A 25396-nucleotide genomic window follows, 5' to 3' on the forward strand; every position below is an offset into this window, starting at 1 on the left:
TTCCAGTTCCAACAGCAAAGACTGTTAATGACTGTACAGAGGTTTGCAGAGACCCCTCTGCAACTTGTGTGTATATCAGAGGGTTAAATAGTCCCGGGAACCCGTCTAACCCACTGGGGGGGACCAGTAAATCAGTACCCAGAGTGAAGGGTAAAACTACCATAGCGACACTGGGGAAGAGTCGCCGGTGTTGTTCATGTTTAATAATTGATTGTGATCGCCAGTGGATGTGGAATATATAAAACTGATGCTAATGTCACCGTATAAACTGCCTCTTCATTCCAATGTGTGGGGAATTAATGCCGTGAGTGAGAGAATCTTTAATCACTCTGCAAGTCATAAATATTTAACACCCAAACCTCAGCGTTCACTTTAACAGACGGTGGAGAACAAATGGTTTTGTGCAGGTTCTCACAATGAGCCGAGTGTTGATGAATCTCGCGCTGGAGGCAGACCGGGTCTGGGTCTCGTGTACCATCCTGAGCACCGGTGGCTGAGAGTTGTGGTGTGGGGGGGTCACTGAGCTGACCGAGGGGACCACAGGCCATCCTGTGTGAAGTCCAGGAAGCACAGACCAGCGGGATCCCTCGTGCTGCTCCTGGGGTGTCGGGGAGTGAGACTCATTTTCTGAAGGACCAGAGGCTGGAGGTGGGAGGTGTGGTTTTTGGAAAGTGACAAGGGAGGGAGGGAGGGAGGGAGGGAAATGACCCCACTTGCAGTAACAGCTGTCACAGGTAGGACTGTGTATCATTGTATGTCCATGCATTTTCTGTGTGTCACAGACAATACAGGAATCATTTACAAAAATAAATATAAAAGGTTCATACAGTCACAGACATAAGAAATAGGAGCAGGAGAAGGCCATCTGGCCCGTTGAGACTGCCCCGTGATTCAATAAGATCGTGGCTGATCTGGCCACAGACTCCTCTCCACCTACCTGCCTTTTCCCCATAACCTTTAATTTCCCTACTATACAAGAATCTATCCAACTTTGTCTTAAATATATTTACTGAGGTAGCCTCCACTGCTACATTGGGCAGTGAATTCCACAGATTCACCACTCTCTGGGAAAAGCAGTTCCTTCTCATCTCCATCCTAAATCTACACTCCGAGTCCTGAGGCTATGTCCCCTAGTTCTAGTCTCATCTACTAGTGGAAACAACTTTCTTGCTTCTATCTTATCTATCCTTTTCATAATTTTATATGTTTCTATAAGATCTCCTGTCATTCTTCTGAATTCCAGAGAGGACAGTCCCTGGAGACTCCCCTCATAGTCTAACCCCTCATCTCTGGAGTCAGCCTGGTGAACCTCCTCTGCACCACCTCCAAAGCCGGTATATCCCTCCTCAAGTAAGGAGACCAGAATTGCACACAGTACTCCAGATGCGGCCTCACCAGTACCATGTACTGTTGCAGTATAACCTCCCTGCTTTTAAATTTAATCCCTCTAGCAATGAAGGCCAACATTCCATTTGCCTTCTTGATCGCCTGCTGCACCTGCAAACCAATCTTCTGTGATTCATGCACGTGCACTTCCAAGTCCCTCTGCAAAGGGGCATACTGCAACTTTTTACCATTTAAATAATAATCTGCTCTTTCACTTTTCCTTCCAAAGTGGATGACCTCACATTTACCAACATTGTACTCCATCTGCCAGACCCTTGCCCACTCACTTAACCTATCTATATCTCTCTGCAAACTCTCCATATCTTCTGCACAATTTGCTTTTCCAGTCAATTTAATATCATCAACAAACTTAGTACACTACACTCTGACCCCTTCATTAGATCGTTAATGTATATCGCGAACAGTCACAGGCCCAGCACTGACCCCTGCAGCACACCGCTCACCACTGATTGCCAACCAGAGTAACTCCCATGTATCCCAACTCTCTGCTTTCTATTAGTTAACCAATCCTCTATCCATGCTAATACATCACCCCCAAATCTATGCATCCTTATCTTTTGGATAAGTCTTTGATGCAGCACCTTTTCAAACACCTTCTGCAAATCCAAGTCAATAACATCCATCCATTCCCCTCTATCCACTATGCTTGTTATATCCTCAAAGAACTCCAGTAAGTTTGTCAGACAGGGCCTGCCTTGGGTAAATTCCTACCATGTCTGCCTGATGGATCCATTTCTTTCTGGAAGCCTCGCAATTTCTTCTTTAACGATAGCTTCAAGACTTTTCCTGACACAAGCGTTCACAAACACAAACAGCAGAGATTCTGGAGATGCACACACAAGATGCTGCAGGAACTCAGCAAGTCAGGCAACATCTTCAGAGGGGAATAAACTGTCAATGTTTTGTGCTGAGATTACTTCCAGTCCTGATGAAGGGTCTCAGCTTGAAATGTCGACTGCTTATTTCCTTCCAAAGATGCTGCCTGACCCGCTGAGTTCCTCTAACATTTTAGATGTTCTTCATACACTTGTACAACATGGTACAGTACAGAAACAGGCTCTTTGGCCTATCTATCACATCCATGCTGACCCTTTTTGCCTATTTGCACTAATCACTCAGCCCTTTTGCCAAGTTGAGGACCATATTCTATGCTCGGCCTATTTAAGTTTCCTTCTAAATATCTCTTTAATATGATGGCTCTATCAGATTGCAGCAACTCCTCTGGCAGTGAGCTCCAGTAGCCAACCACTCGCCCCTCAGACACTTTTTAAACCTCTTTCCTCTCACCTTCATCCTGACAAGTCGACCATAGAAAGAAGACTCTATGTACCCTACCTATGTCTCCTCAAGTTCAAATTTAAAAAGAGGTGACATAGGATCAGAGAATGTTGCATCTTTGTGGGTGGAGTTAAGAAACTGCAAGGGTGAAAAAAACATCATGGGAATCCTAGATAGGCCTCCAAACAGTAGCCACGATATGGAAACCACTCTCTCCCATGTCACCTCCGGCGTCTCTCTCCATGGTTCGTGCATCAACTGAGGCTACGCAGCTCCCCCCCTCCCCCCCCCCCGGCCAACTGGACTCGCCAATAGGTTTATAAGATTCCAACAGGAATTGATACTGTAGACAGTGAGAGTCTTTGTCCCAGATAGAATGATAATGACTAAAGGGTCTCGCTTTCAGCTCAGATAGGGTAAGTTTAAAGGTGGTTTACTTTCCACAATAAGTGATGTGTGCCTAGAATGCGCTGCCTGGGGTTACAGTAGAAACAGATTCTGAATTACAGAATCAGAACCCAGTTTATTATCACTGACATACACTATGCCAGGAAATTAGTTATTTTGCAGCAGAGTACAGTGGAATTCATAAACTACACATTCTGGCTACGTTACTAGATACCTCCTGTACCCAATAAAGTGGCCACTGAGCATGTGCTCATGGTCTTCTGCTGCTGTAGCCCATCCACTTCGAGTTTCACCATGTTGTGCACTCAAAGATGTTCTTCTGCACAACACTGTTGTAATGCCTGGCTATTTCAGTTACTATCACCTTCCTTCAGCTTGACCCAGTCCAGCCATTCTCGTCTGACTTCTCTCATTTTCACCCACAGAACTGCTGCTTACTGTTTTTTTTTGCTTTTCACATCTTTCTCTCTAAACTCTAGAGACTGTTGTTATGATCCCAGCCCCCTCCTTTGTGAGAATCGCAAGAGCACCCATTGAAGGGGGGGGGGGGTTAGTAGACCCAGTCAGAGAGAGAGAGAGAGACGTGCCAAATTGCAGGTACCACCAGCGATACAGAATAAAGACAACAACGACTATGGTCTCATGGAGACCACGTGAAAAGCCCTCGGGCAAGGTGGGCTGGTTGAGAGAGAGATTGCATCATCCCAACCTGATTGACACCTGCGACCCCGTGAGGAAGTATAAAGGAGAGTCTCAGGGGGACAGCCCCTCAGACACACCCAGAAGACACGAGAGAGTGATCCCGCAGCAGCGGGAAGCCATTCTGAAGGAAGCCACGTGCGTTAGATTCCGGGATTGGAATTTGAGGCTGGAATCACAGAAAACCGCTTTTAACTAACATCGGGGAGAGGAAACCAACGCTCCCCCGATTTCACGGAAGATTCATCAAGACCCGGCAAGTTCTTCCTCTTCTCCCCCACTCTCTCTCTCTCGGTCGCCCCACGTGAAACCCAGCGATTTTCAAAGGGCTGAGGCCTGCAGCCTTCTGAGTGACTTTTATATTTCCAACGGACAATCTATTAACCCCTAGACACCAGCAGAGCTCACTTCTTAATGATGATTATTAATATACCCGCGCTTTAGATTGAGCTTTACTGCCATATACGATTTGAGTGCTTGTATTAACCCTGCTTTTTGTGCTCTCCTTTTGAATAAAACATTCGAAAATAGTGCCATCAGACTCCAACGGACCTCTCTATCTTTGCTGGCGAGTTATCCAGTTATGGGATACGTAACACTGTTGAGTACGAAAATCCCAGGAGATAAGCAGTTTCTGAGATACTCTAATCACTTCATATAGTCCAGATCACCCAAGGGCGAATCAAAGGTGATGATGAATCAGCATATAGGAGGAAGGTTGAAAATCTGACTGAGTTGTGTCGTAAGAACATAAAATATAGGAGCAGAATTAGGCCATTTCGACCATCGAGCCTGCTCCACCATTCAATCATGGCTGATCTTTTTTTCCCCTCCTCAGGCCCACCCTCTGGCCTTCCCCCCATAACCTTTGATGCTGTAGTCAGTCTTAAATACACCCAATGACCTGACCTCCACAGGTGTCTGTGGTAACAAATACCACAAATTCACCACCCTCTGGTGAATGAAATTTCTTCATATCACTGTTTTAAATGGACACCCCTCTGTCCTAAGGCTGTGCCCTCTTGTCCTAGAGACTCACCCACCATGGGAAACATCCTTTCCACATCTACTCTGTCTAGGCCTTTCAACGTTCGGTAGGTTTCAATGAGATCCCCCTCATCCTTCTGAATTCCAGTGAGTACAGACCCAGAGCCATCAAATGTTCCTCGTATGATAACCCTTTCATTCACAGAATCATCCTCATGAACCTCCTCGGAGCCCTCTCCAGCACAACTTTTAATAGGTGAGAGGCCCAAAACTGTTCACAGTACTCAAAGCGACGCCTCATCAGTACTTTATAAAGCCTCAACATCACATCCCTGCTCTTGTATTCTAGACCTCTTGAAATGAATTCTAACATTGCATTTGCCTTCCTCACCACCAACTCAACCTGCAAGTTAACCTTTAGGGTGTTATGCACAAGGACTGTAAATATTCTGCACAGTTATTTCTTCAACCAAAGTGCATGACTATGCATTTTCCAATATCGTACTTCATTTGCCACCTCCTTGCCCATTCCCCTAATCTGTCTAAGTCCTTCTGCAGCCTTCCTGTTTCCTCAACACTACCTGCCCCTCCACCAATCTTAGTATCATTTGCAAAATTTGCAACTAAGCCATCTGTTCCATCATCTAAATCATTGATATACAGCATAAAAAGAAACGGCCCCAACACCGATTCCTGTGGAACACCTCTAGTCACTGGCAGCAACCAGATAAGGATCCTTTAATTTCCACTCACTGCCTCCTACCAATCAGCCAATGTTCTAACCACGCCAGTAACTTTCCTGTAATACCATGGGCTCTTAAATTGGAAAGCAGCCTCATGTGAGGCACCTTGTCAAACGCCTTCTGAAAATCCAAATATACAACATCCACTACATCCCCTTTTTTTATCCTACTTGTAATCTCCGCAAAGAATTGCAACAGGTTTGTCAGGTAAGATTTTCCCTTAAGGAAATCATGCTGACTTTGTCCTATTTTGTCCTGTGTCACCAAGGACTCCATAACCTCATCCTTAACAATGGACTCAAACATCCTCCAAGCCACTGAGGTCAGGCTAACCAGCCTATAATTTCCTTTCTGCTGCCTCCCTCCTTTCTTAAAGAGTGGAATGACATTTGCAATTGAGCCACAACAACAATCTCTCATTCAGTGTCAGCAAGACCAAAGAGCTGATTATTAACTTCAGGAGGGGTAATCCAGAGGTCCATGAGCCAGTCCTCATCGGAGGATAAGAGGCGGAGAGGGTCAGCAAGTTCCTCGGTGTTATTATTTCAGAGAACCTCTCCTTGGCCAGGCACATAAGTGCAATTACGAAGAAAGCATGGAAGTGTTTCTACTTCCGGCGACGTTTGTGAAGATTTAGGATGACATCTAATTTTTTGACAAATGTCTACAAATGTGTGGTGGAGAGTATATTGACTGGCTGCATCACAGCCTGGTATGGAAACACCAATGCCCTTGAATGGAAAATTCAACAAAAAGCAGAGAATATGGCCCTGTCATATGAAGCCCTCCCCACCATTGAGCCCATCCACAAAAAGTGTTGTTACAGAAAAGCAGCAACCAACACTGGGGACCTCCACCACCCAGGTCATTTTCTCTTCTCTCTGTTGCCATCAGGAAGAAAATACAGGAGGCTCAGAGCTGTCCCCATCGGTTTCAGGAACAGTTACTACCCCTCGACCATTAGGCTCCTTAACCAAAGAGGATAACTTCACTCGGCTCATAATTGAAATGTTCCCATAACCATGGACTCATTTTCAAGGAGCCTTCATCTCATGTTCTCAATTTTTATTGTTTACTTATAATTATTATTTCTTTTGTTTTGTATTTGCATAGCTTTTGTCTTTTGCACGCCAGTTTGACACCCACATTGGTGTGGTCTATTATGGTTATTATTCTATTATGGAATTATTGAATATGCCCACAAGAAAATGAATCTCAGGGCTTTATATGGTGGCATTTGATAATAAATATGCTTTAGACTTTGAACTTTGACCCCACCTGGCACCAACATAGTCCAAGTTATTTAGATCACATTTCTTCCTCATTCTGATGTTTGGTCTGAAAAACTTCTGAACCTCTTGACCAAGTCTGCATGCTTTTATGCATTGAGTTCTGCCACATGATTGGTTGATTAGATATTCACATGAATGAGCAGGTGTACTTAAATAAGTGGCCACTGAGCATATGCCATAAATTATAATAAGAAATATATAAAAGATAAAAAAGTACATAAAGAGAACAAATAACAGTGAATTAGTGATCATGGACTGCTCAGAAATCTGATGTATTGAGAAGAGGGCATGTCCTGGATGATGCTGCCTTCTTGAGGGATCACCTTTTGAAGATGTCCTTGATGTTGGGGAGGCGAGTGCTCAGATGGAGCTGACTGAGTTTGGAACTTTCTGCAGCTTTTTCTGGTCCAGTGCAGTGGCCTCTCCATACCAGACGGTGATGTAACCAGTCAGAATGCTCTCCAAGGTACAGCTGTGGAAACTTGCTGGAGTCTTTGGTGACATACCAGATTTCCTCAACTCCACTGGCATGTGTACTTTGTAATTACATAGAATATAGAAATTTATAGTACATTACAGGCCCTTTGGCCCACAATGTTGTGCCAATCATGTAACTTACTCCAGAGACTGTCTAGAATTTACCTAGTGCATAGCCCTCTATTTTTGTAAGCTCAATGTACCTAAGAGTCTCTTAAAAGACCCTATAGTATCGGCCTCTACCACTGTCCCTGGCAGTGCATTCCACACACCCACCACTCTCTGTGTGATTTCATCTTCAGAGACATGACACCAAGGAAATTGCTCACCCTTTCCATTGCTGATCACTTAAAGAGGACTGCTGTTTTCCCTAGACTTCCCCTTTCTGAAGTCCGCAGTCAATTTCTTGGTCTTGCTGATGTTGAGTGTGAGGTTGTTGCAACATCACTCAACCTGCTGATCTATCTCAAGCAACTCACACAAAATGCTAGTGGAACGCAGCAGGCCAGGCAGCTTCTATAAGGAAAAGCACTGTCGACGTTTCAGGCCGAGACCCTTCGTCAGGACTCAGTTTGCTGATCTATCTTGATCCTGTTTGACAGGAACAAGAACAGGGTCATGGAAAGAATGAGAATCAGGATCAGCTTTATTATCACCGGCATGTGTTGTGAAATTTGTTAATTAGCAGCAGCAGTTCAATGCAATACACAGAAGAAAAATAATAATAAATAAATCAATTACAGTACACTTATGTTAAACAGATTTTAAAACTCATGCAAAAACCAGAAATAATATATGTTAAAAAAGTGAGATAGTGTCCAAGGGTTTAATGTCCATTTAGGAATCAGATGGCAGAGGGGAAGAAGCTGTTCCTGAATCGCTGAGTGTATGCCTTCAGGCTTCTGTACCTCCTACCTGATGGTAACAGTGAGAACAGGGCATGCCCTGGGTGCTGGAGGTCCTTAATAATGGACACTGTCTTTCTGAGACACCGCTCCTTGAACTTTGTAGGCTAGTACCCAAGATGGAGCTGGCTAAATTTACAACTCTGCAGCTTCTTTCAGTCCTGAGCAGCAGCACCCACCCCCATAATGTACAGTGATCCAGCCTGTCAGAATGCTCTCCATGGTACATCTGTAGAAGTTTTTGAGTGTATTTATTGATGTACTAAATCTCTTAAAGCTCCTAATGAAGAATAGATGCTGTCTTGCCTTCTTTATAACTGCATCGATATGTTGGGACCAGGTTAGATCCTTAGAGATCTTGACACCCAGGAACTTGAAACTACTCACTCTCTCCACTTCTGATCCCTCTATGAGGATTGTTATGTGTTCCTTCATCTTACCCTTCCTGAAGTCCACAATCAGCCTTTCATCTTACTGATGTTGAGTGCCAGGTTGTTGCTGTGACACCATTCCACTAGTTGGCATATCTCGTTCCTGTACGACCTCTTGTCACCATCTGAGATTCTGCCGACAATGGTTGTATCATCAGCAAATTTATAGATGATATCTGAGCTGTGCCTAGCCACACAGTTGTGGGTATATAGAGAGTAGAGCAGTGGGCTAAGCACACACTCCTGAAAGTACACCTGTGTTGACCATCAGTGAGGAGGGGATTTTGTGGTATTACAGCTAGGAATTTGAGGATACAATTGCAGAGGGAGGTACAGAAGCCCAGGTTCTGCAATTTCTCAATCAGGATTGTGGGAATGATGGTATTAAGGAAGGGTAGGGACAATGTGCAGGCTAATAGAAAGTTTAAATTTACACATGGTCCACACTAATAGCATGAGCTGTATGGCCGTTTCTTCATTGTTTGCTTCTTTGTTCTGCGTTCTACATTCATGAATTAGTCCAAATTGTAAGGAGGTAGAAGAGAAAGTTTGTGACCAAAAGATAGACCAGGCATTTCAGAGATTCTTAGATAAGCACATGGATGATACCAAAATGGAGAATTATGTAGGACTGAAGGGTTAGGTTGAACTTGAAGTAGGTTAAAAGGTCAGCACAACATCATGCGCTGAAAGGCTTGTCCTGTTTTCGTTTCTGTCTTCTATGTTTTATGACATAGATCTGTGTGTGTGTGTGTGTATGTGTGCGAGAGAGAGAGATGGGGGAGGGGGAATTGGGTTGTCAGAGATCACCAATGTTGCTGTTTGTCATGAGTGGTGTGAGGCAGGGGTCATAGCGAGACCCCAGCACAGCACAGCCTGAGCAGGTCACTGGATGAGGAGAACCACACTGAGCTGAGGTTAACACACTGGGTGCTGTTGGGACAACATCAGATGAGGTACCCTAGGGGAAGAAAGGTTAATCGTCTGATAGGAACCTGAGTGGTAGATAATGGCAACAGCACTTGGGAGCATAAATTGGGAACAGATGTACTCAGGAAATGTACGATGGAAATGTGGAGGTTGTTTATGAAATACCTGCATGGGATTAGAAACATAGAAAACCTACAGCACAATACAGGCCCTTCGGCCCACAAAGCTGTGCCGAACACGTCCCTACCTTAGAAATTACTAGGCTTACCTATAACCCTCTATTTTTCTAAGCTCCATGTACCTAACCAAAAGTCTCTTAAAAGACCCTATCGTATCCGCTTCCATCACTGTTGCAGGCAGCCCATTCCACGCACTCACCACTCTCTAAATAAACAACTTAACCCTGACATCTCCTCTGTACCTACTCCCAAGCACCTTAAACCTGTGTCCTCTTGTGACAACTATTTCAGCCCTGGGAGAAAACCTCTGACTATCCACACAATCGATGCCTCTCATCATCTTGTACACCTCTATCAGGTCACCTCTCATCCTCCATCGCTCCAAGGGGAAAAGACCGAGTTCACTCAACCTATTCTCATAAGGCATGCTCCCCAATCCAGGCAACATCCTTGTAAATCTCCTCTGCACCCTTTCTATGGTTTCCACATCCTTCCTGTAGTGAGATGACCAGAGCTGAGCTCAGTACTCCAAGTGGGGTCTGACCAGGGTCCTATATAGCTGCAACATTACCTCTCGGCTCCTAATTTCAATTCCATGATTGATGAAGGCCAATACACCGTACACCTTCTTAACCACAGAGTCAACCTGCGCAGCTGCTTTGAGCATCCTATGGGCTTGGACCCCAAGATCCCTCTGATCCTCCACACTGCCAAGAGTCTTACTATTAATATTATATTCTGCCATCATATTTGACCAACCAAAATGAACCACTTTACACTTAACTGGGTTGAACTCAATCTACCACTTCTCAGCCCAGTTTTGTATCCTATCAATGTCCCGCTGTAAACTCTGTCAGCCCTCCACACTAGCCACTACGCCTCCAACCTTTGTGTCATCAGCAAAGTTACTAACCCATCCCTCCACTTCCTCATTCAGGTCATTTATAAAAATCACGAAGAGTAAGGGTCCCAGAACAGATCCCTGTGGCACAACACTGGTCACCAACCTCCATGTAGATTATGACCCATCTACAACCACTCTTTGCCTTCTGTGGGCAAGCCAGTTCTGGATCCACAAAACAAGGTCCCCTTGGATCCCATGCCTCCTTACTTTCTCAATAAACTTTGTATGGGGTACCTTATCAAATGCCTTGCTGAAATCCATATACATTACATCTACTGCTCTTCATTCATCAATGTGTTTAGTCACATCCTCAAAAAATTCAATCAGGCTCGTAAGGTACGAACTGCCCTTTTTCAAAGACATGCTGACTATTCCTAATCATATTATACCTCTCCAAATGTTCATAAATCCTGCCTCTCAGGATCTTCTCCATCAACTTACCAACCACTGAGGTAAGACTCACTGGTCTATAATTTCCTGGTCTATCTCTACTCCCTATCTTGAATAAAGGAACAACATCTGCAAACCTCCAATCCTCCGGAACCTCCCCCATTCCCACTGATGATGCAAAGATCATCGCCAGAGGCTCAGCAATCTCCTCCCTCGTCTCCCACAGTAGCCTGGGGTACATTTCGTCCAGTCCCAGCGTCTTTTCCAACTTGATGTTTTCCAAAATCTCCAGCACATCCTCTTTCTTAATATCTACATGCTCAAGCTTTTCAGTCTGCTGAAAGTCATCACTACAATCACCAAGATCCTTTCCCATAGTGAATACTGAAGTAAAGTATTCATTAAGTACCTCTGCTATTTCCTTTGATTCCATACACATTTTCCCACTGTCACATTTGGTAAGTCCTGTTCTTTCAGATAGGTTTATCCTAATGAGACTGAAAAAAGGATAGTAGGATGAAGGAACCATGAGATGTGGGACATCTAGTCAAGAGGAAGAAAGAAATTTATGTAAGTTTAGGAAGCAAAAGATCAGACAGGACTCAAGAGAGTTACAGGGTAGCCAGGAAGGAGCTGAAGAATGAACTTGGGACAGCTAGTAGGATTCATGAGGAGTCCTTGGCAATTAGGAATTAAGGAACGCTCCATGGCAGTTGATAAGGTTCCCCATATGAGGCTCATTCAGAAGATCAGGAGATCCATGGAACTTGGCTGTCAGGATTCAGTGTTGGTTTGCCCACAGAACACGGAGGGTGGTTGTACATTCACCTGAAGGCCAGTGACCAGTGGTGTTTCGCAAAGGTCAGTTCTGGGACCCCTCCTCTTTTGTGATTTTTAGAAATGACTTAGATGGGGAAGTGGAAGGGTGCAGATGACACATAGGTTGGTGTTGTGGATAGCATAGAAGATTAACGATGGTTTTTGAACAAGATGCAGAGCTGGGCTGTGAAGTGGCAGATAGAGTTCAAACTGGAAAAGGGTGAAGTGATTCACTTTGGAAGGTTGAAGTTGAAGCAAAGTTTGAGGTTAATGGCACAATTCTTGGCCATTAAAGACGCTGTGCAAGTTGATAGGTTGTTAAGAGGTGTGTGGTGTGTTGGCCTTCTTTAGTCAGTGGATTGAGTTCAAGCGCCATAAGGTGATGTTGCAGCTTTATAAAGCTCTGGTCAGACCACACTTGGAATAATGTGTTCCGTTCTGTACTCCTCATTACAGGAAGCATGTGGAAGCTTTAGAGAGGGTGCAGAGGAGATGCTGCCTGGATTGAAGAGCATATCTTATGAAGACAGGTTGAGTGAGTTAGGGGAGCGCAGGAGGATGAGAGGACTCTTGAATGACGTGTACAAGATGATAAGAGGCAAAGATTGGGTGAACATCAGAGATTTTTTTCCCAGGGTGGAAACGTTTAATACAAGGGTCATAACTTTAAGGTGATTGGAGGAAAATACAGGGTGATGTCAGAAGTAGTTTATTTATACAGAGAGTGGTGGGTTCATGGAACACACTGCCAACAGTGTTGTCCACATTTCCTATCAAAATGGCACCAGCAAACAACAATTCCACAGGTGAATAAAAATACAAAATGCTGGCAGAACTCCGCAGGCCAGGCAGCATCTATGGGAGGAGGTAGTGACGACATTTTGGGCCGAAACCCTTCATCAGGATGGGTTAGGGTTAGGGTTAGGATCACTGTTGGAGCTGTGACGTACAGTTTAAACCTCAATCGAAGGATCCAGCAAGGTAGTCTCTCCGGAGAGCTGCTTCATGGAGATTGGTAACCGTGGGCCGAGGTCCAAGAACACAAGCTGACTAATGGAGAAGACCAGAGATGAGGCGCAGGATAATCTCAAAGCAGCAAGGAAGATTGAAGCATTGAGGTGAATGCGGAGAGGGGCAGTCGGCAGCCAGTTCGACACATTCAGAACAGGGTCAGCGTTAGCCTGGATCGGCACAGTCAGAACTGGGTCAGCGTTAGCCTGGATCGGCGCATTCGATAAGACCATAAGACATAGGAGCAGAATTAAGTTATTCAGCCCATCAAGTCTGTTCCACTATTGAATAGACTATTGAACAGACTTGATGGGCTGAATAACTTACCATCATGGCTGGTCCCAGATCCAACTCAACCTTCTTGCTATAAACTTTGATACCCTGACCAGTCAAGTAACTATCAACTACTGTTTTAAATATAGCCATGGATTTGGCCACCTCCACAGTCCATGGGAGGGCATTCCATTGATTCACTACTCACTGGCTAAAAAAAATTCCTCCTTACTTCTGTTCTAAAGGGTCACCCCTTGATTTTGAGGTTGCGCTCTCTAATTCTGGACATCTCCAACATACACATTATGGTCTCTACATCCACCTTATCTAGTCCTTTCAACATTCAGTGGGTTTCAATGAGATCTCCACACATTCTTCTAAATTTCAGTGAGTACAGACCCAAAGCTGCCAAAGGCTCCTCATGTGTTAACCCCTTCATTCCTGGAATCATCCTCATGAACCTCCTCTGAATTCTCTCCAATGAAAACAAATCCTTTATGAGATATGGGGCACAAAACTATTGACAATATTCCAAGTGTGGCCTGACTAGTGTCTTATAAAGCCTGTGCATTATCTCCATGTTTTAATATTCTATTCCCCTTGAGATAAGTGTCAACATTGCATTTGCTGCCTTTACCACAGACTCAACCTGTAAATTTACCTTCTGGGAGCCTTGCACAAGGACTCTAAATTCCCTCTGCCCCTCTGATGTTTGAGCCTTCTCCCCATTTAGATGATAGTCTACACTATTGTTCCTTTTACCAAAATGCATTATCATACATTTCCCAACACTGTATTCCATCTGCCACTTTTTTACCCATTCTTCCAATTTGTCTAAGTCCTACAGAAATAACATTGCTTCCTCAGCACTATCTACCCCTCCACCTATCTTTGTATTATCCACAAACTTTGCCACAAAGCCATCAATTCCATTATCTAAATAACTGACAATGTGAAAGTAGCGGTCCCAATACTGATCCCTGAGGAACACCACTAGTCACTGGCAGCCAACCAGAACAGGCCCCTTTTATTCCCACTCTCTACCTTCTGCCTGTCAGCCATTCCTCTATCCATGCCAGTACCTTTCCCGTAATGCTGTAGGATTTTATCTTGTTAAGCAGCCTCAGGGGTGGCACCTTATCAAATGCCTTCTGAAAATCCAAGTTAATGACAGCCACTACCTCTCCTTTGTCCACCCTGCTTGTTCCTTCCTCAAAGAACTCTAACAGATTTGTCAGGCAAGATGTCCCTGTACAAAATTTCCAAGAACCCTGAAACCTAATCCTCAATAATAGACTCCAACACTTTCCCAAGTTCTGAGGTTAGGCTAACTGGCCTGTAATTTCCTTTCTTTTGCCTTCCTCTCTTCTTAAACAGTGGAGTGTATTTGATCTTGGAGTGGGTCATAATGTCAGCAGAACATGTTAGCATAAGGGCCTCTACTGTGTTCCATGTTTCCTCCCACCCATCCCTCTTCGCCCCCTGCCCCACCACTTCCTTCCCTCCTCTCTCTCCCTATCAGACCATGTGCATTCTCTAAAGGCAGATATTGCCTCCACTTTCCAGGAAGCTCCAGGATCATCCCCATTCTCAAACCCCCTTCCAGTACATTATCAGATTCCTAATCCCAACAATCCCAGATTTCTGTCCCAACATTCTCAAATCCAGATGCATTGCCTGGGAAGAACCGCAGGTCTGATATCCTTCGCTGGGTCCAGCCCAGCCCAACCGCACTTCTTGGCCTCTCCCTGTGTAGGAGACAGATCGGTGGCTTCCTCGCCGCCTGACCCCGAGACCGCACAGGAAGCTCCCTTTCTTCACGGTTAATTAGAAATAGTCCTGAGCAGCCGGCACCAAGCCTAGACGGGAATTAAACCAGCGAGGAGGGAGAAGAGTTTTTGATGAATCAGGCATTCTGAAGTTGTCCTGCTCCCTGCCGTGTGTTTAATGTTCCTGTCTGCCAGCAAATTAACTCGACGGCATTTCATTCAAAGTCCAAGTCATCCGTTTCCCGAGCAAAGCTCAGACCAGCTGCCGAGCTGAGTCCGACGACAAGCCGCTGCGGGCTGTGGAGAGGTGTCCAATGATTCCTACCGAGCGACAACTCGCGGGTCGCTAGCCCAGTGGGGGAGGCATCCCGTCACACCTCTCAGCAATCATGCTGGAGGGATTCGGCAGGTCAGGCGGCATCTATGGAAATAACTAAACTGCCGACATTTCGGGCCGGAACCCATCATCAGGATTGGTAGAAGCCAGAATAAGACAGTGAGGGAGGGGAAGGAGCACAAGCTGGCAGGAGATAGGTGAGACCAGGTGAGGGGGAAGGGGGGACTGAAGTAAGATAGGTGGAAGAGGAAAAGAGATGAAGAAGAAGGACTCTGATAGGAGAAAGGAGTGGATCATGGGAAGAAGGGAAGGTGGAGGGACACCAGGTGGAAGTGATTGGCAGGTGAGAAAAAGAGAAGGGGTGAGGTGGAAACAAAATGGGGAATGGAAAGGGAGGGAAGGGGGATAGGGAAGAAAAGACGGTACAGCCTCTATTCTAAAGTTCTAGCCTCTGGTCATAGACTCATCTATACTCCCTACAGTTCAGCAGGGTGAGGTCCAGGGCCTGGACCATCTACCCACTGCAGGAATTCACCAGATGGAAACAATCTCTGGACCATCTACCCACTGCAGGAATTCACCAGATGGAGACAATCTCTGGACCATCTACCCACTGCAGGAATTCACCAGATGGAAATAATCTCTGGACCATCTACCCACTGCAGGAATTCACCAGATGGAAACAATCTCTGGACCATCTACCCACTGCAGGAATTCACCAGATGGAAACAATCTCTGGACCATCTACCCACTGCAGGAATTCACCAGATGGAGACAATCTCTGGACCATCTACCCATTGCAGGAATTCACCAGATGGAGACAATCTCTGGACCATCTGCCCGCTACAGGGGTGGAGGGAGAGATCCGAGAGGGGCAAGACAATCTCTGGACCATCTACCCACTGCAGGAATTCACCAGATGGAGACAATCTCTGGACCATCTGCCTGCTACGGAAAGTGTAGGAGTGAGATATGCCAACTAGTGGAGTGGTGTCGCAGCAACAACCTGGAACCAAACGTCAGTACAATGGAAGAGTTGATTGTGGACTTCAGGAAGGGTAAGACAAAGGAACACATACCAATCCTCTTAGAGGGATCAGAAGTGGAGAGAGTGAGCAGTTTCAAGTTCCTGGGTGTCAAGATATCTGAGGATCTAACCTGGTCCCAACATATTGACATAAGGCAGGACAGTGGCTACACTTAATTAGGAGCTTGAAGAAATTTGGTACTTTAACAATGCACCCAAAAACTTCCATAGTTGTACCGTGGAGAGCATTCTGGCAGGCTGCATCACTGTCTGGTATGGAGGGGCTACTGCACAGGACCGAAATAAGCTGAAGATGGTCGTAAATTTGGTCAGCTCCATCTTGGGTACTAGCCTGCGGAGTACCCAGGATATCTTCACAGAGTGGTGTCTCAGAAAGACGGTGTCCATTATTAAGGACCCCCAGCACCCAGGGCATGCCCTTTTCTCAGTGTTACCATCAGGTAGGAGATACAGAAGCCTGAAGGCACACTCAGCGATTCAGGAACAGCTTCTTCCCCTCTGCCATCCAAACTTTACATTTTTATAAAATATATAGTATTTCTGTTTTTGCATGATTTTTTAATCTATTCAGTATAAGTATACTGCAATTGGTTTGTTTGTTTATTTATTTATTATTTATTTATTTATTATTTTGGGTTTTTTTCTTCTATGCTATGTATTACATTGAACTGCTGCTGCTAAATTAACAAATTTCACGACATGTGCCGGTGATAATAAACCTGATTCTGATTCTGATATTCTGATCAGGGGTTCGCCAGTTGGAGATGGGTGGAGGGAGAGATCTGAGAGGGGCAAGAGAAATTGGGTAGAACTCTGATTTAATCTCTGTCCTTCTGGGCTCTGGGAGGAGGGCAAGAGGGCGAGCCAGCCAACTGGATGGAAGATTATCTTGGTGGTAGGAGTCAGAGGGAAACAGTGGAGGGATATTTCTCTAACTGGAGACCTGTGACCAGTAGCCACAGGGATCAAAAGTTCAAAGTTCAATGGAAATTACATATATGTCACCATACACAACCCTGCGAGCATACTCAATAAATCCAATAATCATAAAAGACTCAATGAAAGACTGCACCAACAGGGTGAACAAATAACCAATTGCAAAAGACAACAAACTATGCAAATACAAATAATAATAATAATAATAATAATAAAATAAGCAATTAATATCAAGAACATGAGATGAAGAGTCCTAAAAAGTTGGCTGTGGGAACATTTCAATGATGGATTATATGAAGTTATCTTCGTCAGTTTAAGATTTTAATGGCTGATGGGTAATAACCATTCCTGAACCTGGTGGTGTGAGTCCGGGGGCTATTGTATCTTATTCCTGATGGTAGCAGTGAGAAGACAGCATGTCCTGGGTGGTGGGGGTCCCTGATGATTGATGCTGCTTTCCTGTGACAGCAATCTGGGTAGATGTGCTCAATAGTGGGGAGGACTTTACCCGTGATGGACTGTGCTGTATCCACTAATTTTTGTGGGATTTTACATTCAAGGGTATTGGTGTTTTCCATACCAGGCTGTGATGCAACCCATTGATATACTCTGCACCACTCTTCTATGGAAGTTTGTCAAAGTTTTTGATGCCATACTGAATCTTTGTAAACTCCTAAGGAATTAGAGGCACTGCCATGCTTTCTTTATAATTATACTTACATGCTGGGCCCAAGGCAGGTCCTCTGAAATGATAACACAGAGGTATTTAAATACCTCTGATCCTCCGATGAGAACTGGGTCATGATCTCCAGTTTCCTCCTCCTGAACTCAATAATCGGCTCCTTAGTCTTGCTGACATTGAATAAGAGGTTGTTGTGGTAGCACTCAGTCAGATTCTCAGTCTCTCTCCCATATGCTGATTTGTCACCACTTTTGGTTTGTCCTATGATAGTGTTGTCATCAGAAAGCTTAAATATGGAATTGGAGCTGTGCGTGGCCACTCAGTCACGAGCATAAGCCGAGTAGAGCGGGGCTTCAGCACGCAGCCTTGAGCTGATGGAAATTGTGGAGGAGATGTTGCCAATCCAAACCGACTGCTGTCTGCAAGTGAGGAAATCGAGCATCCAATTGCACAAGGAGGTATTGAGGCCACATTCTTGAAGCTTATTGATGAGCTTTGAGGGGATGATGGTAATGAATGCTAAACTGCAGTTGATAAAGAGAATCCTGATGTCCGCATCTTTGCTGTCCAGATGTTCCAGGGTTGAGTGAAGAGCCAATGAGATGGCATCTGCTGTGGACCTGTTGTGCTAGTTGGCAAATTGGAGCAGATCCAAATCATTTCTCATTAGGACTTGATATGTTTCATCATCAGGCTCTCAGAACACTTCATCACAGTGAATGTAAGTGCTGCTAGACAATAGTCGTTGAGGCAGTCACCACATTGTTAGGCACCAGTGTAAATGAAGTCAGGTGGGTACCTCAGACTGCTGAAGCAAGAGATTAAAAATCTCAATGAAAACTCCGGCCATTTGATCAAACAGGCCTTTAGTAGTTTAGTAGATCAGTTCCAGGTCCGCCTGGATGAGAGTCATGTTAACGCGATAAGTAAGTTCATGGATGACAATAAAGTTGATGGACAGGGAAGAAGGTTGTCTCAGGTTACCCCAGGACCTTGGTCAACTGGAAAAGAGGGACAAAGAATGACAGGTAGAGATGGAGCTTAACTCATTCAAGTGCAAAGTGATGCAGTTTGTTAAGTTAAACCAGAGCAGGCCTTACACAATGAACCAGAGCCCTGAAGAGTATTGTAGAACAGAGAGTCCCAGGCTTTCAGATAACTGCTTCCTTGATAGTCACAACACAGGTAGACAGGGTGTGAAAATGTATTCAACACACTGGTCTTCATCAGTCAGGGCACTGAGTACAGCAATTAGGATGTCATGTGACCACATGGGGAATATTGTGTGCAGTTTTTGTTGCGTAGTTCTAAGAAGGGTTTGATAAACCTGAAAATGATATAGAAATGATTCCCAAGAACTGAGGAGTTTGGGTTATAATGAGAGGCTGGACAGCTGGACAGGTTAGGACTGTTTTCTCTGGAGTGCAGAAAGCTGACGGGTGACCTTATAGAGTTTATGATACTGGACAACAAAGACTTTGATTCCTGAATACTTTTGGGGGTATCTTCTGGATTTTGGGCTGCTAATCATGAAAATCACCATGGAATTTCCCTGTCACACACCATTTTTTGAAAACTCATATTTTTGTTATTTTAATTTGTAATTCGTCCAAATGACTGGTGTCAAGATTAAGGAAGGTATTTTTGTTAATCCTCAGTCAAGCAGGTCATCAATGATATGCAACTTGGAGAACTTCTAGTAGGACTGGTATAAAATCACATGGAAGGCATTCGAGATGTTGAAAAATTTCTCAGCAACTTCAGAGCACCAAACTACATACAAAACCATGAAGTGCACATGTCACTAAAAAGTTATTCTCTGCATTCTTCCCTGGAAGTCTTGGCACTGTCAGTGACAAGCATGGTGAAAGGTTCCACCAGGACATTGCAGTCACAGAGAAACAGTATCTGGGCAACTGGAATCCATCAACACTGGCTGATTATTGTTGGACACTTAAGTGAGAAACCTCAGACACTGAGTACAAATAAAAATCATCAACAAAACATTTTCATCTTAGTGGAACTATTGCAAAGCATCAGCACTATTATGCAATTAAACACATTATATTCAATAAAAGTTAGTTTCTTGTTTCTCCAAATTCCTACGTGATACAAGAAGTCTGAAATTATATTTGTGTTCAGCTTTAAGTGGTCTATCATAAACAAAAATAAAATTCTGAGCAAGCAACACTTTGAAAAAGTTTGTTGTCCAGTGTAATTTATCAGAATGCTACTTGGATTAGAGAGCAGGTCTTATGGGGATAGGACGAGGGAGCTAGGGCTTTTCTCTCTGGAGCAAAGGAGGATGAGAAATAACATGATAGAGGTGTACAAGATGACAAGAGGCATAGATCCAGTGGTCAGCCAGAGTCATTTTCCCAGGCAGAAATGGCTAATATGAGGGGGGAATAACTAGACAGAAGTAGAAGGAGGATGTAAGAGGTAGGTTTTCTACACGAAATGGTGGGTGCATGGAATGCCCTTAGACACATTTAAGAGACACTTAGAAAGGCACCTGAATGAGAGAAAATGGAGGGTTATGTAGGAGGGAAATGTTAGATTCATCTTGGAGTAGATTAGAGAGATGTGGAACGGTTGTGAGCTTGTTCTTGCAGAAAAGTGGCTCCAGGACAACATCCTATGCACCACCCATTAGCAGGCCATCACCCTCTGGGGCTTGTGCTATCACGATCTTTGTGACTCGATCTGCTGGATTGTAACTACATGAGCTGTGTGACTGTATGTACTGTGTTTTGGCCCTGGAAGAATGATGTTTTGTTTACCTGTATACATGTGTATAGTTGAATGACACCAGCTATTTTATCTATTTAGAGATAGACAATAGACAATAGGTGCAGAAGTAGACCATTCGGCCCCTCGAGTCTGCACCGCCATTCTGAGATCATGGCTGATCATTCACTATCAATACCCAGTCCCTGCCTTGTCCCCATATCCCTTGATTCCCCTATCCATCAGATATCTATCTAGCTCCTTCTTGAAAGCATCCAGAGAATTGGCCTCCACCGTCTTCCGAGGTAGTGCATTCCACACCTTCACAACTCTCTGGGAGAAGAAGCTCTTCCTCAACTCTGTTTAAACTCTGTTTTATTCTCAATCTATGCCCTCTGGTACTGGACTCTCCCAACATCTGGAACATATTTCCTGCCTCAATCCTATCAAATCCTTTAATTATCTTAAATGTTTCAATCAGATCCCCTCTCAATCTCCTCAATTCCAGCGTGTACAAGCCCAATCTCTCCAATCTCTCTGCGTAAGACAGCCCTGCCATCCCAGGAATCAACCTAGTGAATCTACGCTGCACTTCCTCAATTGCCAGAATGTCCTTCCTTAAACCTGGAGACCAAAACTGTACACAATATTCCAGGTGTGGTCTCACCAGGGCCCTGTACAAATGCAAAAGGACATCCTTGCTCTTGTATTCAATTCCCCTTGTAACAAAGGCCAACATTCCATTTGCCCTCTTCACTGCCTGTTGCACTTGCTCATTCACCTTCATTGACTGGTGAACTCGGACTCCTAGGTCTCTTTGCATTTCTCCCTTACCTAACTCGACACCGTTCAGACAATACTCTGCCCTCTTGTTCCTGCTTCCAAAGTGGATAACTTCACATTTATTCACATTGAATGACATCTGCCAAGTATCTGCCCACTCACCCAGCCTATCCAAGTCTCCCTGTATTCTCCTAACGTCCTCTTCGCATGTCACACTGCCACCCAGTTTAGTATCGTCAGCAAACTTGCTGATATAGTTTTCAATGCCCTCATCTAAATCATTGACATAGTGATGTGTGGAATATGTGTAGATAGTGTGGAATAGGCCCTTCCAGCCCACCGAACCACGCCATCCCACTAATAGAACCCGAGCCTAATCGCAGGACAACTCACAATGACCAATTAACCTGCGGACCCGTACGTCTTTGGAACATGGGAGGAAAGCAGAGCAGATACAGCCTCGTTGCTGGATTTAAACTCCAACCTGCCCCCCCCAAGCTGTAATAGTATCACATGAACTGTTTTGCCACCTATTAAACCTGAACTGAACTTGAAGAGATTGCCACAACATGGTGGGCTGAAGGACCTGTAGTGTTCTATGAGGGAACCTACCACTGGAGGGCACACGTTAAAGGTGAAGGAAGTATATAGGCATAAAGGGGACATGAGGGGCAGGGGTGCGTATGAAATGAGCTGCCAGAGGAAGTAGATATATAGCGTATAAAAGACCTTTAAGCAGGTTTAACAAAATATGACTGAACACAGGCAGATGCCTCTAGCTCATGTAGGCATTCAGGTCAGCAGGGACAAGTTGGGCTGAAGGGCCTCTTTCTGAGCTGTATTATTCTATAACACAGGGCTCTGTCAAAACATTAATTCCCTTCTCACTGAGTTAATCATCCCCTCCGGATAACTGGTTCCGACATGTTGTCAGAGGGAACTCCTGATTTAATCATCGCCTGTATGTTTCAGCAATAATTGAAAAGGGATAATTTATTGCAGAACGTGTCGTTTATCAGAGGGAATTATTCTCCAGGTCATTAGCGATCTGCTGTTATAAATAGAGTCATAGCCTTATACACAACACAGAAAAGACCCTTCGGCCCAGCCCATCCATGCTGACCTCAGCCAATGCCATTCACCTGTGTTTGATCCCTCTAAACCTTTACACTCTACGGTACATAACAGTAGCAATAACACTTTCCAGCATGGTAGTGTAGTATTTAGTGGAACACTTCACAGCACCGGTAATCAGGAGATCAGGGTTCAATCTCTGCTGCTGTCTGTAGGGTGTTTGTACATGTTTGCCGTGACCATGTGGCTTTCCTCCGTGTTAGAAACAGCTCTATTAACACTGAGATACTTGTGAAGTGTGAGTCCTGCTGAAGAGTTTTGGCCTGTGCTTTTTCCACCGACGCTGCCTGGCCTGCTGAGTTCCTCCAGCATTTTGTGTGTTGCTCAGATTTTCTCTTGTTTGTGAAGTTTGGTGTTTTCTGGCACCAGCACAGTGCCATACACAAAATATACTATGACTATAAAAAAATTAAAAAGTAGTATGGAAAGAGCAAAAACTACTCTTCATGGATTCATTGTCCTTTCAGAAATCTGATGGTGGTGGAGAAGAAGCTGTTTCTAAAACACTCAGTATGTGTCTTCAGGCTTTTGTACCTTCTCTTGATTGTACAGTCATATTCATAGAACAGTACAGCGCAGAAGCAGGCCCTTTGGCCCATCTAGTCCAGGCTTAATCGTTAATATGCCTAGTCCCATTGACCTGCACCTCATTACTGGTAGTAATGAGAAGAGGGCACGTCCTGGGCGATGGGAGTCCTTCATGACAGAGGCATCACCTTTGGAAGATATTCTCAGTACGGGGGAGGCTAGTGCCCATGATGGAATTGGCTGAGTTTGGAACTTTCTGCAGCCTTTTCTGATCCTGTACAGTGACCCCTCCGTACCAGACGGTGACAGTCAGAATGCTCTCCATGACACATCTGTAGAAATTTTCTAAGGCCTTTGGTAACAGACCAAATTTTCTCAAACTGCAAATAAAATATAGCCATATAATTGCAGCAATATGTTGGGCCTGGGATAGATCTCAGGGATGTTAACACCCAGGAACTCGAAGCTGCTCACCCTTGATAAGGACTCTCCTTAATGAAGAGAGGGCAAGGCATGGTTCCTGAGGAAAGTGAGCGGGATCAGAAAGCCTCACTTGAGAAGCTGAGGGACGATGTCCTTACAGAAAGCAGGCGGGAGGATTACCATTACAACAACACATTATCAGCAGAGTAAAACAACCTGTTTCATGGTAGTTCAATCCCACTTCACATGCCCTCTCAGTGATGAGCAATCCAATATTTGGTGAATTCTACATCACAGTGATAGGAATAGCCAACATCAAGGGATCAAAAAGCAACATTGCAATGAACACACGGCGACCACAAGCAGGTTAATCCGTGTTAACTCTTCGGACACCTTCTGCTTAAATGATCAAGGATCAAAGATCAACTTTACTTGCCGTATACATTTACATTTACATTTATTACAAATTTCTTCTGTTGTGCTGGCAACAAAAATGATTATATTCAATAATTATACAATATAAAGAATTATAAAATAAAGCTGGTGGTTAAAGTTTAGATATGGAATAAAATGTGTATAAATATATAAATACCAAGTGGTTCAAAAGTGTTTATGGTGGGGGTAATGTTACAGGATGTGGGGGGGGGGGTCTCACGTGACTGCTTGATCAGATTAGCTGCCTGGGGGAAGAAGCTTTTAAGATGGCAATGCACGAAATGCCGGAGGAACTCAGCAGGCCAGGCAGCATCTAAGTACAGTTGACATTTTGTCCAAGACCCTTCAGTTCAGCAGGATTGGAAACAAAAGGCTGAGGAGTAAATTTGAAAGGTTGGGGGGGGGAGCGGAGAGAGAAACACAAGGTGACAGGTGAAACCTGAAGGGGGAGGGATGAAGTAAAGATCTTGGAGTTGATTGGTGAAAGAGGTACAGGGCTGGAGAAGAAGGAGTCTGATAGAAGAGGACAGGAGGGGGTGGGGAATGGTGAAGGTGGGGTGGCAATACCCAAAGTTTGCGAGATTGGTCTTCATGCCATCGAGTTGGAGGCTACCCAGATGGATAATGAGGTGTTGTTCCTCCAACCTCATTGCGACAGTACAGGCCACACTGGGACCCAATGGTCACTGTAGGTGACCCCAGCAGACTCACAAGTGAAGCCTACCTGGAAGGACAGGTTTGGGGCCCTCAATGGTAGTGAGGGTGGAGGTGTAGAAATAGGTGTATCTTGTTCTGCTTGCAAGGGTAAGTGCCAGGAGGGAGATCAGTGGAGAGAGACAAATGGACAAGGGAGTCGAATAGAGAGCGATCCCTCCAGAAAGCAGAAAGTGGTGGGGGGGTGGAAGATGTGCTTGGGGGTGGGCTCCCGTTGGAGATGGCAGAAGTTACAGACAATTATGTGCTGGATGTGGTGACTGGTGGGGTATTGGGGTGGTAGGTGAGGAAAGGAAGAACCCTATCCCTGGTAGGGAGGCGGAAGGATGGGGTGAGGGCAGATGTGCACAAAATGGAAGAGACACAGTTGAGGGCAGTATTGATGGAGGAGGAAGGGAAGCCCCTCTCTTTGAAAAAGGAGAACACCTCCTTCGTTCTGAAATGAAAATCCTCACCTGAGGGCAGACGTGGCGGAGATTGAGGAATTGAGAAAAGGGAATGGTGTTTTTACACGGAACAGGGTGGGAGGAGCTGTAGTCTAATTATGAGAGTCTGTGGGTTTATAATAGACATCAGTAGATAAGCTGTCTTCTGAGAGAAAGACAGCGAGATTGAGAAAGGGGAGGGAGATGTCAGAAATGGACTGGGTAAATTTGAAGGCAGACCGGAAGTCATATACAAAGTGGATGAAGTCGATGGGTTCAACATGGATGCAGGAAGCAATACCAATGCAGTCAACAATGT

This window comes from Hypanus sabinus, chromosome 11, assembly GCF_030144855.1.
Source record: "Hypanus sabinus isolate sHypSab1 chromosome 11, sHypSab1.hap1, whole genome shotgun sequence".
Taxonomy (NCBI): Eukaryota; Metazoa; Chordata; class Chondrichthyes; order Myliobatiformes; family Dasyatidae; genus Hypanus; species Hypanus sabinus.